The sequence below is a fragment of the Corythoichthys intestinalis genome, chromosome 19, assembly GCF_030265065.1.
Source record: "Corythoichthys intestinalis isolate RoL2023-P3 chromosome 19, ASM3026506v1, whole genome shotgun sequence".
NCBI lineage: Eukaryota > Metazoa > Chordata > Actinopteri > Syngnathiformes > Syngnathidae > Corythoichthys > Corythoichthys intestinalis.
The window spans coordinates 30,057,724-30,074,486 of NC_080413.1; positions in this window are offsets into that span (position 1 = coordinate 30,057,724).

The window sequence follows — 16,763 nt, forward strand, 5'->3', positions numbered from 1 at the left end:
AAGGAAAAACTTGTAAAATAATTGGTTTTCACTGACAGTTGACAGAACTATCTTGGGTACTATAAATATTTTTTTTTTTTAACCTTAAATAACCTGAAAAGAAAACCCCCAAGACAAGTAACACCTGATTCAAAATAGAATTACTTCCTGTCTGTGGCAGCTAACCCCTACACTTCCACTCATTCATGCATCTGACCACGCAGTGTTTGCAACAGAAGCGTTCCCCGTCTCTTATTAATATGATCTAAGTAGAAACACTATCCACGTCGTCCCTATAATGCTCTATTCAGTGAACTTCAAGTGTATTCAGCTCAGATTTAACTACAGGGCATGATGAGCTTAGCAAGCATTACCTCATCCCCATAATAACGCTTCTCCTCATATGCTATCTCATTGTGGTACATGATGACCTAAACATGTGGTACACTAATGCTCATCTTTTAATAGCACTGTGAATCAAACAGGTCAGCACTGACAGAGGGCTATTTTTTATGTATTTTCTTAACCGAAAGCTTTTGTACTGTAATCTTTATTTTATTTCCACTGACTGTTCATGAAGAAACTGTTTCACTGAGGAGACCACAGCACATGGGAAATCCAGTTGGAAGCTTCAGCACCAATTTTGCACTAGTCTTTGGACTAAAATCAGGCATGGGACAATAGCGTATACTGTAGATCCTTAAAAACCCACGTGTCAGCCAAAACAAATGATTTTTCAAGAACAAATTAATATTTGTAACAATACAAATAACCCATAGACTTCAATATAATAATGACGGGACACATTCCCCAGACACTGCGTAACGCCTTCAAGTAGGGGGCCGTCCCACACTCCGCTTCAGTTGATCAAAGTCGGTTGCAGTTATTCTCAAACACATGCAGTGATCCAACGCCGGATTTAGGTTGAAAAAGTACGAAAGCTGTACCTCGTTCAAACAGGAAGAATTGTCTGAGGTGTGAAAATTATATTTTTCTTAACATGCATGCATTTAGAAACGGGAAAAAAATCAATGGGAGAAACTAACCGCGACGGCATTGGCGTCATAATTCGCAATATTTTCGTAAAATAAATGCTAACTGCCCGTTCTTTTACCTTTTTACTTTTAGCCAAGAATTGAGACTGTTTTAAGTTCATATCGATAATGAATTCAGGGATTTAAGCATTTATTCACAAGAATTTCAACGTAAAAAGCTCTCTGTGGTGATCAGGCGGCGCCACAGTGGCTTAAAGACTAGCAGCACATTCGACATATTTACGTTAAAGAAATACTAACTGCCTGTTTTTATTTTGCTTTTAACCAAGAATCGAGACTGTTTTATGTCCATATCTATAAAGAATTCAGGGATTTCAGCATTTATTCACAACAATTTTCAACGTGAAAAGCTCTTGTGGTGTTAAGGCGTCACCACAGTGGCTTAAAGACTAGCAGCACATTCAACATATTTACGTAAAATCAATGCTAACTGCCCATTTTTTCCCCTTTTAATCAAGAATCGAGACTGTTTAATGTTCATATCTATAAAGAATTCATGGATTTAACCATTTATTCACAAGAATTTTCCATGTAAAAAGCTCTTTGTCTGCCTTTCCACTCAGTCAGCTTTGAAGGAGATAGGCCCCCTATTAATCGTCCCCGCGCCCCGTGTCCCGTCAATATATTATGAAGTCTATGAATAACCCCAAAATATTTTCACACTCTATGCTCATTTTCGACAGCCCTATTCAGCTAACAATGTTATAAACTCTTTTGCTCGTAATAAACATATTGAACCCTTTTATTGTTTGCTTACATTCTCACCTCTTCAGAGAATATCCTTTGAATGATTCACATTCAACAAAGCTGCTTTCAGCTATACTGTAAATACCACAACATTAACGTGTAATGTGACCTGGAATGTTTCTTTTAAGGCATAGGTATCGGAACATTCCCGTCATGCTTCTTTTCAGACATAGCAAATGAGCTAGCACGTGGTCATTAAATCCAGACTGAACAATGACACATTCTCAAAAGAAAAGTTTATTTTAAAAATATCTATGAGGAAACACAATCTATAACACACCTTATTCTTTAACAATACTCCATTTATTAAGTGTTTTTGTACGATGCACACACGTTTCTCACGCCTTGGTAGTGATGTAGTCATAAACCACAGTGTCCTACGCCGACCCATCCAAAAGTTTAACAGCTCTTCCTCAACCCCAAGATCAACAATCTGTTGGACTTCCGAGGCCTTTCAGTTTGCCATCTTGATTGTTTCTATGTTCTTCATTTACCATTTGTCAAAAGTCGATATTTCATGTTCCACTGAAGAAAACGGAGGAAATTACATTGAGTACTTCGGCACACACTGATGGCTATGCCATAAGCCTGTGTGCCTGAAACACAACATTCTTGCTCGCTTGTGAAGAAGAAAAAAGTCTTTTCTATTTTTTCAGGTTCTTTTATTCTCTTAACAGGAGATGATGACACACAATCCAGGAACAAAAGAAATAAATGATCGCTTATGATAAAGACATTTGTTAAGGAAAGAATAAGTAAAAGCTGGCCCGCCAGGACAAACGTCTCCAAGAGCCCCACGCAGGTGCCCCCAAGTCGATCTGCCCCGACCTTCGAGATCATACTGTTTATATTTGTCCTTATTGCAGGCGGCAGGCTAGAGCCAGCCTTTTTATATTATTATATGGAAAAACACTAGCGTGAAGAAAATGTAGACATCAGGGAAAGGAAGAACTCACTGTACATTAGTATTAGTAACCGTGGCCTTGTAAGCAAAACAGTTCTTGTCCGCCGTGTTCACAAAGTAGACAAAATACAGTGCTATGGGGACATTAAATGATTATGTGTGACGATGTGAAATTAACAGATATACTGTATGTTTGTAAGAAGAAAAGGAAATATACGTTCTATCTACACTTGTATTAAGACAACGACCCCTACCACAAATATCTGGAATTGTGACAAGGTTGCTAGGCAGTAAATCAGAAAAGCTAGACCTAATACAATACTGGGGCACTGGCACGTGAGCAAGAAAAAAAAATTGCACAAAAAGTCAGAGACAGCTCTGTAAACTATATATAATTTATTCTCAACCTTTCTTTTAACCAATGTCACGTGACCAAAATACAAGTTCCTGTAAAAAGGTGTTTTGTTTTTCAGCCACCAATATTCAAAATTGGGACATCCCTTGTTGATAGTCAATTCACCTCTGTTAATCAACTTCCATCTCTCCTTCACCTCTTCCTGCACTACTTTGTCTAGACTGAAATGGGGATACGTCACTGTAACTGTTCAGCAATTAATCAGTGTTTCTCAACTGGTTAGTTGTGACCTAAAAGTGGTTTATGTTGCCTAGGTGGATTACCTAGCTTACCCCGCTCATTCCTGCTTGCTGTTTTATCATTGCTGGGAGCAAATAACTTTCTAATATCCATTTTGAAGAGTAATGCTGTTTGAGTCAAATAGAGATTAAAAAAATAATACATCTTGTTACAGATTACAAACGCTGCAGTAACAAATAATGCTTGTAAAACAGCTCGAAATTATGATGAGCACATATACAAAATTATGAAAGATTGCATCCCAAAGATAGGCATTTAATTCATACGGATTGATTTTATTCAGTTTGGTCATACATACAAGTAGCAATAAATAGAATCAGTATTAATAGTCCAAATACCACATATAATTGTAACACAATATTAGACAACGCTCTTGAGTGAGACCCTCTCACTCAAATTGCATTTAATTGTCATTGTAGTCATAGCCAGCAAGCTAAAAATGGCAGCTAATCTGCTACGTCAATTTGCAAATAGAGTACTGCCTGGTATGTAAAGAGTAAAGTTGGACGCAATCCATTGGAATCAGCGACCAAACAAACACCAGCACAGAGGTAAAAACGAACAACAAGGATGGGCAGTTTATCTGGCACCAACCTGTAAAGCAAGAGGGAAGATGTAAAATGCTGTCTATTAAAGTTGTAAAGTAATAAAACAAACAATAAAAATTAATGAAATTAACAATTTTTTTTTAATAATGGGTCAATATATTAAATTTTTTTTTTTTTTTTATGCGGCCAGCACCTCAGAAACGGTCAAATGCTTTTGCATTTGCTTAGCCAAAACCACCCGTGGACCGAAGAGGCAAGATGGATATACTAGTACAGAATTTTTTAAAGCTAAGCTTTCAAAAACGACAACTACTACTGAGTAATAGCCATGGATTGAAAATCTGGACCATGAAACGCCTGAGAGCACCGCCAAAATGACGAGTGGAGTTTCAATTTGCCCCACTAAAGATGCTAATTGTGCAACGGAGCCACCACCGGTATCTTGCCAATGTAGTTACCACCGTCAAAAATTGTATCCTGTGTTGCACACACACACATTTGTTATGAGTTATGTCCACTTAAACGATTAATTGGAGCCAGAAAAGAACCACAGTTATATATTTTTTGGACATCGACGTTTATTAAACTGGAGAAACCCTATCCTGGACTTGAATTACAGTAATAACAGTTATAGGTCATCCTACGGGTAAATCATCAAAACGTTCCCGATTTTTTATGTTCAGTACATATGTTGCGTTATACGACAGAAAAAAAAGTTTTTTTTTGGGCCATTTTTTAAAACCTCGTAGATAACTACATCACCAAAACACAGAAATCAAGCAAGTCAGTGCAGCGCAGGGGCTCCGCCCAGGGGATAAGGTTTTTGACTGGGGTAACTACATTGGCACGACACCGGTGGGCGTACCATTTTTAACGGATAACGATCTTGGCGAAAAGTATAGCTGTCCTAAGCAGCCTGATTTAGAATTCCCTTCAAGAATGATGGGAAACAAAAAACGCTCATTTTCAACTTATTATTATAATAATCTTGTAAGTTAATTTTATTGCTGATACTGCGTTTCGGGGTCATCCACATGTTATGCCCCCATCTGCCCCAAAAGTCAAACTCCGCCTATGCATGACAACGATACGATTATGGGCATCACAAACGCAGAAAGGAAAACATGGCGGCTGTCAAAGCAGCGTCCTCACCAGTCAATGGGAGCTGGCCAGCATTATAGGTGATATCATCCCTATGTCGAGTTCTTCTTTACAGTTTGTTTTCAACCCAAGTACCCTAAACTTTATTCTGAACATAATTGAATTGTTTCTCTCTCCTACAACATACTGATTTTGTGAAAAGACCTGGACAAGACCAGAGGAGTACCACTTCCAGACGTCACTCTACCTATGACACTTGGCAACATATCAACAAAAGGACTCTCTTTCTGTTCGACTCACAGTGCCTATGACACCAAAATGCATGTTTATTTCATATTTTACGCGGTGAAATGGACCGCTTGGATGTGTGTGGAAGCGATCGTTTTATTTATTCAATTTTTGAATCCCGCGCCATGAAAATGAGTGACTGCATCTCACAATACAGCATTGCTTTATTGCATGCAAATGGACTGCGGATTCAGCTGATTTTGCCGATTAATTCGTTTATTTTTCCCATCACGCCAGCCAAATGTGCTGCAGGGATTTGTTGCTGCACCAGGGAGAGGCGTGTGAGCATTTTTGAGTTTCCAAAAGTTCCCTTTTACCCTGAGAGAATGGCCAGAACAAGTCCAACAACTGTGGGACCATTGGACTGACGAGAAGGTGAGTAAACATCGTATTTTGTATCATGTCAAATGCTGGGATCATGGCACACGTTTTTATACGGAGGTGGCTTGCATATTATGGCTGACAATGCTCCTTGTCCACCGAGAATTCCACTCGGCCAACGACCGGCGGCTTGTTGCACACCCCCCTCGGTCCTTCTCGGCTTATTGCCCTCTCTGTGTGCCCCGTGTTCTGTCAAATCACCCCATCATATATTGCAACTTTGTGTTAAAATAGAATACAGCGTTTACAAAGTAAACACGACAAGCTTTCCCGGCAAACGAGCTCTCCTGCCCGCAGCAGGGGAACGATGAGCTGTAACTCGCTCGATGCCGGGGGCTTGCCGAATGGCGAATCAACAACCCTGCCGCTGTGTGACATAGTTTTGGGTAGTTTTGTATGATTTTTCGCGGCTGAGTAAAAGACTAATTTTTCATCATCTGCGCTTTGCCAAAGTGTTGTACAGTGGGGCAAATAAGTATTTAGTCAACCAGTAATTGTGCAAGTTCTCCCACTTGAAAATATTAGAGAGACCTGTAATTGTCAACATGGGTAAACCTCAACCATGAGACACAGAATGTGGGAACCCCCCCCCCCCCCCAAAAAAAAATCACATTGTTTGATTTTTAAGAATTTATTTGAAAATCATGGTGGAAAATAAGTATTTGGTCAATACCAAAAGTTCATCTCAGTATTTTGTTATGTACCCTTTGTTGGCAATAACGGAGGCCAAACGTTTTCTGTAACTCTTCACAAGCTGTTCACACACTGTTGCTGGTATTTGGCCCATTCCTCCATGCAGATCTCCTCTAGAGCAATGATGTTTTGGGCTGTCGTTGGGTAACATGGACTTTCAACTCCCTCCACAGATTTTCTATGGGGTTGAGATATGGAGACTGGCTAGGCCACTCCAGGACCTTGAAATGCTTCTTACGAAGCCATTCCTTTGTTGCCCTGGCTGTGTGTATGGGATCATTGTCATGCTGAAAGACCCAGCCACGTCTCCTCTTCAATGCCCTTGCTGATGGAAGGAGATTTTTACTCAAAATCTCTCGATACATGGCCCCATTCATTCTTTCCTTTACGCAGATCAGTCGTCCTGGTCCCTTTGCAGAAAAACAGCTCCAAAGCATGATGTTTCCACCCCCATGCTTCACAGTGGGTATGGTGATTTCAGTATTGATTTTCCTCCAAACATGAGAACCTGTGTTTCTACCAAAAAGTTATTTTTTGGTTTCATCTGACCATAACACATTCTCCCAGTCCTCTTCTGGATCATCCAAATGCTCTCTGGACATGAACTTTCTTCAGCAGGGGGACACGTCTGGCAGTGCAGGATTTGAGTCCCTGGCGGCACATTGTGTTACTGATAGTAGCCTTCGTTACTGTGGTCCCAGCTCTCTGTAGGTCATTCACTAGCTCCCCCCGTGTGGTTCTGGGATTTTTGCTCAACGTTCTTGTTATCATTTTGACGCCACGGGGTGAGATCTTGCATGGAGCCCCAGATCGGGGGAGATTATCAGTGGTCTTGTATGTCTTCCATTTTCTAATAATTGCTCCCACAGGTTATTTCTTTACACCAAGCGTTTTACCTATTGCAAATACAGTCTTCCCAGCCTGGTGCAGATCTACAATTTCGTCTCTGGTGTCCTTTGACAGCTCTTTGGTCTTGGCCATAGAGGAGTTTGGAGTGTGACTGAGGGAGGTTGTGGACAGGTGTCTTTTATACCGATAATGAGTTAAAACAGGTGCCATTAATACAGGTAACGAATGGAGCCTCGTTAGAAGAAGTTAGACCTCTTTGACAGCCAGAAATCTTGCTTGTTTGTAGGTGACCAAATACTTATTTTCCACTCTAATTTGGAAATAAATTCTTTTTAAAAAAATCAAACAATGTGATTTTCTGTTTTTTTTCCACATTCTGTCTCTCATGGTTGAGGTTTACCCATGTTGACAATTACAGGTCTCTCTAATCTTTTCAAGTAGGAGAACTTGCACAAATGGTGGTTGACTAAATACTTATTTGCCCCACTGTATATAGTCGAAGCGTCTAAAAATATGATTCTAATTCACATCATAATGCTATATAAGACTTTTTTTAATCTTGTCATAGGCTCTTTATAGCATTTATTTCAAATAACATGATTGTACCCTTATCTTCGATTGTAACCTAATCCTCCTGTAAAGAGGGTCCATCCATCTGTGTTCCCTTTGCAAATGTTTCTTACTGATGTCCAAAATTGGTTTTATTGGAGTTTATCTTTGCCCAGATGAATGGTTCGGACCAGGGGATGTCATCGATCTTTTTAAACTGTGGTCTTGTAAACGCCTTTTTAAACATTTTTGTAATTGAGGACTATAGGACTAAACCTGACTTAATTTATGCCTCTGTCCCCCAATCTCCTTTCCAAAGTCTAACCAGCAGCCACTACAGTTCCCCGAAAGGGAACTAGAGGTTGGGAAGAAATCCAAAAGTATAATTATGGGAGTCTGTATTTCCTAGTCAAACCAAAGAGATGGCCTTAGAAGACATGAAATATTGTAGCAATGCCAACTCTGACAGGCCAACTGCACTCCATATGCATGTAATGAGTAATAAAAGTGATGCATCGAACCAGTATGATCAATCCCAAAAAGGAACAATGATACCACTGTATGACTAAAAAGAGGGAAAGCATGTATGGCGACTGCAGTTACACGAACTTGTGGTAGACGATGGCGACTGAATGATCTACCAAACAGCATGACTCATGTTTGACACACTACTGTACGCCTATAAAAATCCCCCCTCTCAAACACTTTTTGCATTCATTAATTGCCTGTCCACACTGTCCCTGGATGGAAAAAAATGTTCTCATGGATCATGTTTGTTATATCAACGTCAAAAAGGATAATAAATAATGAATGACATTGAGTGTTGATGTCATTACAGAGAATGCTAGGGGAATTTGGAGTGACAAAACTTCCCAAGAATTCAAACAGCTGATAAAATGTTGGATTCAAAACGTTTATTGTGTGTTTTCTGGCAAGATTACAACTTGATTTAGAGGTTTAAAACCAGTTAATGGGTGGGAATTTTCTTGTTGTTAACACCTAAATTCCCTTCTGTCATTTCTGCCTGTTCCTTCATGCGGCCCATATTTCCAAAGTCCTGTCAGGAAACTTAATCTTACTTCCAATATCCCCAGTTGGGGGAGATTTATTGCTAGCTTGAGGGCACTCAGAACTTTGAAAAAGGCTCCATAGCAGTAGATGTGACTTTCATTTCAGCAGCGAGACGTTGTGAAAAACACAGGAATGTCCTCACACTGCTCGGGTGGAATTTTTGTTGGGAATTTCCCGCTATTGTATGTGTGCACATTTGTGCACTTCTAGCCTGTGTGTGCAGTGTGTACTACAAACAAGTCTGACTGACTCGCATGGATGTCTTATTTTTGAAAGGTGAATAATAAGCGCTCAAGGTGATAAAGCGCAACACTCACGCAAACAAAATCTTACTGTATTTCAAGATGTGATGACTAAAAAAGAAATCTAAACAAATACAATTTTATCTCTAAAAATGTTGTGAATGAATGTGGTTTAGAAGTATGCTAGATAAAATGAAAAGTGAGTTGTTTTGAACAGGCAGTTTAAAAAAACAAAAAAAAAGGAGGAGGAGGCACAGACAGTACAGCTCAGTCTTGCTTGTGGACGTCACAGCTAACGAATATGCTTTTGGACATACAGTACTAGGGATGTCCCGATCGCATATTTTTGCACCCGAGGCTGAGTCACCTTATTTTGAGCATCTGCCGATACTGAGTCCCGATCTGATACCGAAAAAAAAAAAAGTATTTTTTGTTTTTTTGTTTTTATATGAACAAAAGTTCCAAACATAATACTGTACTTCCACTTCCTCTTTTTCTGGGAGTGCTGCTGAGTCAAAAATGTATTTATATCTGTATCTTTTGCCAATGTCATTGTATTTCTGGGTTATTTTGTTGCTTTTTAGCCCTTCAAAAAAAAAAAAGAAGAAGTAGAAATTAGGCCTGAACGATATTGGAAAATATTAGCATTGTGATATACTGTGGGGTAAATAAGTATTTAGTCAACCACTAATTGTGCAAGTTCTCCCACTTGAAAATATTTGAGAGGCCTGTAATTGTCAACATGGGTAAACCTCAACCATGAGAGACAGAATGTGGAGAACGCCCCCCCCCCCCCCCCCCCCCCAGAAAATCACATTGTTTGATTTTTAAGGAATTTATTTGCAAATCATGGTGGAAAATTAGTATTTGGTCAAGACCAAAAGTTCATCTCAATACTTTGTTACGTACCCTTTGTTGGCAATAACGGAGCCCAAGCGTTTTCTGTAACTCTTCACAAGCTTTTCACACACTGTTGCTGGTATTTTGGCCCATTCCTCCATGCAGATCTCCTCTAGAGCAGTGATGTTTTGGGGCTGTCGTTGGGCAACACAGACTTGTTTTGGCATTGGTTGCTTAGTTTTGGCAATGGTTGCATTGGTGCACCTAACTTTTTTCTTTAAGTAAAAGTTCAGGATTTTTGACATTAGGCTTAATCTTCGAGTTAGCAGGGGTTTAGGATAGACTTCATAACCTATTGACATGACATGGGAAGCGGGCCCGATTCGTAGGGGGCCTATTTTCAAAAATTTCAAATTCAAATATTTACACAACCAAAGCTGCAACTGACCTAAAACCAAAACCTACCTTAGCCATATATGAGTCTCCATGAGCAGCGGCATAAACAAATTCAAAGTCGTTCCCTTATAAAATCCCTATTATTTTTTATATAACACAATTTAAAATGGCTATAAAAGTCTCAGATTTTACACTAGATGCACAAAAATCACCAAATGCAGAGATAATCACCTATATTTGCAGCATCAATAGCAAAATTTAACATCTCAAAGGTTTTTGACCAAAATAGCAACTTAATTATTTTAAATTTACTGCAAGTTTTCAACAGCTAATAAATAACTCTATTTAACATCAGAAACTTAATACTTGAGGAAAACATGCAGAATCAATTATAAATAATATGTAAATAGATTATTAATGAATTCTATAAAAGAGTCTCAATTCTTGGTTAAAAGCAAAGAAACAGTGCAGTTAGCGATTATTCTACGTATATTGACGAAGTACAATACTACTATGTTAGCGAATGAGGCTAGCGGCCACCTGGCGTAAAAGGAGCTTTTCTGGCAAAAAAATTATTTTGAATAAATGCTTAAATCCCCGAATACTTCATATTTATGGACGTAAAACAGTCTCCATTCTTGGTTAAAAGCAAAGAAACCGTGCAGATAGCGTTAATTTTACGTATATTAATGAAGTACAATGCTACTATGTTAGCGAATGAGGCTAGCGTCCGCCTGGCGTTAGCAGAGCTTTTGTGGCAAAAATTCTTGTGAATAAATGCTTGAATCCCTGAATTCTTTCTAGACATGGACGTAAAACAGTCTCGATTCTTGGTTAAAAGTAAACAATGAGGCTAGTCAGTAACAAAAATTAGCCGCCTCCATGTGTAAACAAAGAAGAAAATATCTGCGAATAAATGCTTCAATCACGCATGCATGGTACGAAAAACATTTACCTTGAATCCTCGAACAAATCACTCCTGAGACAATCCTTCCTGTACAAATTTAATAGTTAAATCCAATCGTAAGTAAATCCAAGCTTAAATCCGACATGAGCGCTTGCTGTCTTCGGCTATTACTAAATAAAGCTCGGCCCCCTCTGATAAGGCGTCGCGCAAAGAATGACGAAGTGACACGTCAATAGTGATGATGTCTGTGAGTTTAGTTAGTTGGTGGAGTTGATTTCAACAAATTCCGTTTCGTTTGCAAGGTATTTGTTAGTTTCAGTGCTCCAGAGTGGTTAAGCTAGCGCAAGTCAATGGCACCATTATAGTATGCCAATAAAAAAACGATACAGATCTACGAACAGATCCAACATAGTCAAATAAATTCGAAACACAGATCATTTTTTCAAAACACCCATGTCACACCAAACTGCCGTAATTCATTTCATTCTGCAGGACTATTTTTTAGATGTGTAATGCGACCCCAGTAAAGAGGAGTGCTTCGGTCACTCTTTCTAATGCTGCATTCGAGAAAGGTGGGCAGTCGGACTTATTCTGCTCGGAGGGTTCCAGTTGCGACCTTAAAGCATTCCAAGCGAATGCAAACAGCAAAGATGGCTGATGGCCACAAGTTGTTTTTTATTTTGGTCTTCAAAACCTCCAGAAAACCTTCTCATAAGCGATCAAATAGTGGAGACGTACTAATGATATTTTTCCAGATAAGAGTTTGGAAACTCTGACTTCCCACCTTCCTTGAATGCAGCAACATGGCCAAATGTGCATTTAGAGGCTGTGGAAACATACAGAAGAAATAGGCAAAGGAAAGTTTCCACAAATTCCCGATGAAAAACGAGGAAAAATATAAACTGGTCACTTGCTACTGGCTACGACATAAAAAAATCAGCGGGGAGAAAAAAACCCGATGTGATATCAGTACGCCCTGCTCCTCTGCAGAGCTGCTGGATTACAAATGTTACTGTTCATACTGCAATTATTGACATGCAATGGTAAGTTTTAATAACTTTATCCTGAAAATATGGCCAACATTATTGATTGCATGGGACATCGATGATTTTCATGTGTGCATATGTTGTTTTAACATATAAGCTAGCTATAATGGTGCCATTGACTTGCGCTAGCTTAGCCAATCCGGAGCCTTGAAGCTAACATTTAACTTGCAAACGAAATGGAATTTGTTGAAATCAACGCCACCAACTAACCAAACGCCTGGTAACTTGAAGATTAAGCCTAATGTCAAAAATCCTGAACTTCCGCTTTAAGGTGCACCAGCACAAAATGTAGGTGCACCCACATTTTTCATTGCATCACCTTTAACACCATACTTTTAATCACTCTCCATAACACTAATATAATCCATTCTTCTTTTGAACCGCTTATCCTCGCAAGGGTTGTGGGCGTGCTGGAGCCTATCACAGCTAACTCCAGGCTGAAGGCAGAGTGAACAGGTTGCAGGCCAGTCGCAGGGCACGTATTGGCACACAATCATTCACGCACACACTCATGCCTACGGACAATTTGGAGTGTTCAATCAGTATTCTATTCACATTTTCTTGGGATGTGGCAATCACCTGGAGAAATATCTCTGCTGTTTCCTACATTATCAGTTGCATCTGTCATAATGATCTGTCATAATGTTCAAAATGGATGATCATGGGTTCATCATCATTGAATAATCTCACCACCCACAAAAGTTTGTCATTAGTTCATTGCATAAGTCTTTACATGCAAAATGGATGAACATGTCAGAAAATGTCAAAATGTGTGTGCTTATTTTTAAGCATTGTTTGTTACTGATTTTACGTATCTTTATTTTATTCATTCTTTCACTCATTCATTTTCCATGCCGCTTTTCCTCACGAGGGTCACGGAGGTGCCTATCCCAGCTAACTCGGGGCAGTAGGCAGGGGACACCCTGAACTGGTTGCCAGCCAATTGCAGGGCAACTTTATTTTAACCAACTAAAATTTGTGATAGTTTGGGGCAATGTGGGTTTCCACCACTCCAACATAATCAAGGAATGGTTTGCAACCCACAATTGAATTGTAATGGAATTCCTCTCACCATACTCCTAAATCAATTCCATAGAATATTTTTTTTCCACATGGAGATGGCAAGTGAATGATCGCCAGCCTCACACTCAGTTGATTCTTCTGGATGCCATGAATGCAACAAGAAGATTCTTTCCATGCTGTATAGCAAGAGAAGACATCCGTTGTGACATGGATGAAAATTTGTGGCCCACCAGGGAGAAATGTCAAGATGTGTAGAAAGAATGGCGTAAAAAATCCCGACATGTAGCTCTCAAAGTTTAGTGGTGCCGATTGTCTCATGTTCACATTTCTAATTTTGCTTTTGTTTTTTTCTTAGTAATACTCAGTGCTGTGTTTTGTTTTCTGTGTCACAGTGACATGGTTTGTCAAGAAATGGTAAAAATATTAAAACCGTAAACTGAATCTTGTCCATTCTCTTGCAATTTTCATCAAAACTTACTTACACCATCTTCAGCATCAGAGCCTTATACCACAGTATATGTGCAGTTGAGAGCATGACTAAGCAATTTGATTGTCTATTTTTTTTTTTTTTTTTTTTAAAACCTGTCCTGTTCAGCTGTTTGACACAGAGAATGGAAGTCTAAGTGTCCGGTTGGTCTGAACAGTTTTAATGTTTCACATTGAGAGTATGACATTCTCCACTTGTGATCAGACAACATACCTTGTTTATTATGACAAAGCAGCGAACAGGAAGGGGTTATGGGGGAACAGAAGAAAAGAAACACAAGAGAAGAAAGAAAAGACACACAAACAACAATAAGAAATACATTGAACGCCTACACTAACTATTAATATGTTTGTGCTATTGTCAGCTAGATGTATTTCCGGTTGACACCATGTCAGGGGCCTGTTGACCAGGGAAAGAAGGGGGCGGGGGTGGGGGAGTCTATAAGCTAAGTGATTGAAAGGGGTAGAGTGTACACAAATCAGTTTTGATCTTGAACCCAGTAAACGTGTGAATCCCTTGTGTAAGCCCGTTGGCGACCGACCCTACGCCGCCCCATCGCCACTTCTGGCACCGGGACCCCCCACCCGAGTGCGGCCAATCACATCCGGCCGCACGCGAGCCCTACCAAGCACGCTACAGCCACGCAGGCGAGCGGAGCGCCAAGGAGTCACTCCCCCCGGGATTCAGTGTGGTTCCCCAGGCCACCAGCGCACCCATCAACCGGCCTTCAGGGATGGCAAAAGGGGATGCACCACCAACCCCACGCCCTCCCCCACACAGCCGCCCGCCCACCCGGCCCGCGAACCACAGCCGCAGTCCCCCAACCGGCACGGCACGCCACAGGAACCCCAGCGGCCCACCAAGCCCAGAGCAGGGCAGGGTCCCCCATCCAGCCGATACACCGGCGCCCAGCCAGCGACCCGTGACGGAGCGCAGAGCGGATACACAGTCAGAGTCTGACTGTCTTGTCTGTACACAATGACAAAAGGACTTGTCATTCTGACAGCACTGAGATGTTGATTGACAAAGAAATTTTATTTAAATTTTGAGTATTTTGCTCAAAAAACTGGCTTTTGCCGGTAACCCATGTTGTTACGCTACTTGTGCGACATGTTGTGAGGACAAGTAGTTTTGAGAATTCCGAGCTGAGAAACATACCAAAGCAATTGAGAAAAACTGTAAATGATTCATTGAGTGAGCCCACTCAAATTCACTCATGCTTTGATGCTCACGCTACCAAGAACCGCCTCTCGACAATGAAGATTGACTAAACACATTTGTGCCTTTTTTCGTAGAGCTACCGAGCCTTTCTCTCGCCAGATCAAAGCTACAAACCTGTCGATCATGGTTAACTAAGTACCAAGACAGGTATTGATAAGAGGTTGAACAAATAAGCACAGAGTAATTTACATTCCAAGAACGGCACATTTTGACAACAGTTTGAAAACAGTAGACATTATTGTCATGAAACTTCACAAACAAAATTATCTATTCATTTCAATAAAATGAAACTTCATCTTCCACATCTGGTCGGGGTCTGTTCATGTTTCTGGCTCCACCTCTAGCCTTGCCCCTGGTCCTGCATAGATTTTTGGCCCTGGCACAGGGTCGATCTGAAAAGTGAAAAGAATATATATTGTTGTTTAGGAATAGCCATTTTCACACTGTATTTTCAAATTCACACATGAGTATCACATAAAATTAAATATATACTTAAGTAATATCATAATGAATCAATACATTTTTAGGTTTCTAATGTAGCAGCTTACAAACAGAAAAAAAAAGTCATTTTTTACATGGGCAATAATACAAGATGTTATTGATTCAGCAGTGAGGGTCACTCTGTTCAAGGTAGGTCTGGAGGGTTCAAATCCTATCCAATTTAATTAGATCTTTAATATGTTCATGATAAATGGCCATATTTTTTCATTTTATTACGTTCTGTGAGAGGATCAATACCATTGTTTATCAATTCCCCTTCCTCCAAATCCATGTCCCCTCTTTCTGGAGACTCCTCATCAGACTCGACATAATTTACTGTATGTACCCGCCTCCTACAAACTCGGTCTTCACCTGGTGTTCCACACCTTCTTCTACCCCTGCCTTGTTGTTCTGATGCCATGTTTCCAAAATAATTGTGATCAAAATTGATTATTTCAGCAGAGAGAGGATATAAAACTTTGCGGATGCAAGATGGCGGCCACTGGATGCAAACTTCGACTGGATTTTTTTCATTTGCCTCGGGAAAACTCGATAAGACAGTGCTGAATGAAAGAGCTTTTATTCGTCTTTATACTGCCAAAACAGACGTTATGGCCCACAGAAATCAAGGTGACGTGACGTCCCCGATTGTACAGCGCGGAGTCTATAGGGTAAAATAAATATTAGTGCACACAACGTGTTTGCAAATTTTTATGTTTACTTTAAATCTTTTTGAATCTGTTTCAAATGACGTTTATATTTTGCAATTTGTTCCCTTACTAGATCAAATGTGGACTCAACCACTGCCTGTAAAAGAAGGTTTTTACCGAACTGTGATTTTTGGATGTTGCACCACTAAAAACTACTCTACATACCTAAGGTACATGCTCTATAGTCACATAGAAAAATGGAAAATTATCCTTTTCCTATTTGCTTTGCACTTGGCGGCGTTAAAGAGGGAACATAGCTTAAAAAATGTAGAACTCCTGCCATTTTGTGTGTCAGTTTTGGAAGAGTGGTGGACTACTGCTGACCTCCAGTAGCACAGTTACTTGGAAGCTGCAAGTGAAAATCCCCCAAACTTTCCCCTAGCACAAATCTCTCCTCCTGCTGCCAAGATAATGGCCCTTTCAGGCTTCCTATTATTCGCACTCTACTACAGATCCATTGCAGCTGACTGACTGACAGGCCGCCTGACTGGCCCGTGTGCAGTGGTCGCCATGTGTGCTCCTAAATTGCTTTTTCAGGGTAGAGCAGAGGGCAGTATTACATGGACGAGGCATGGCGCAGAGACGGCGAAG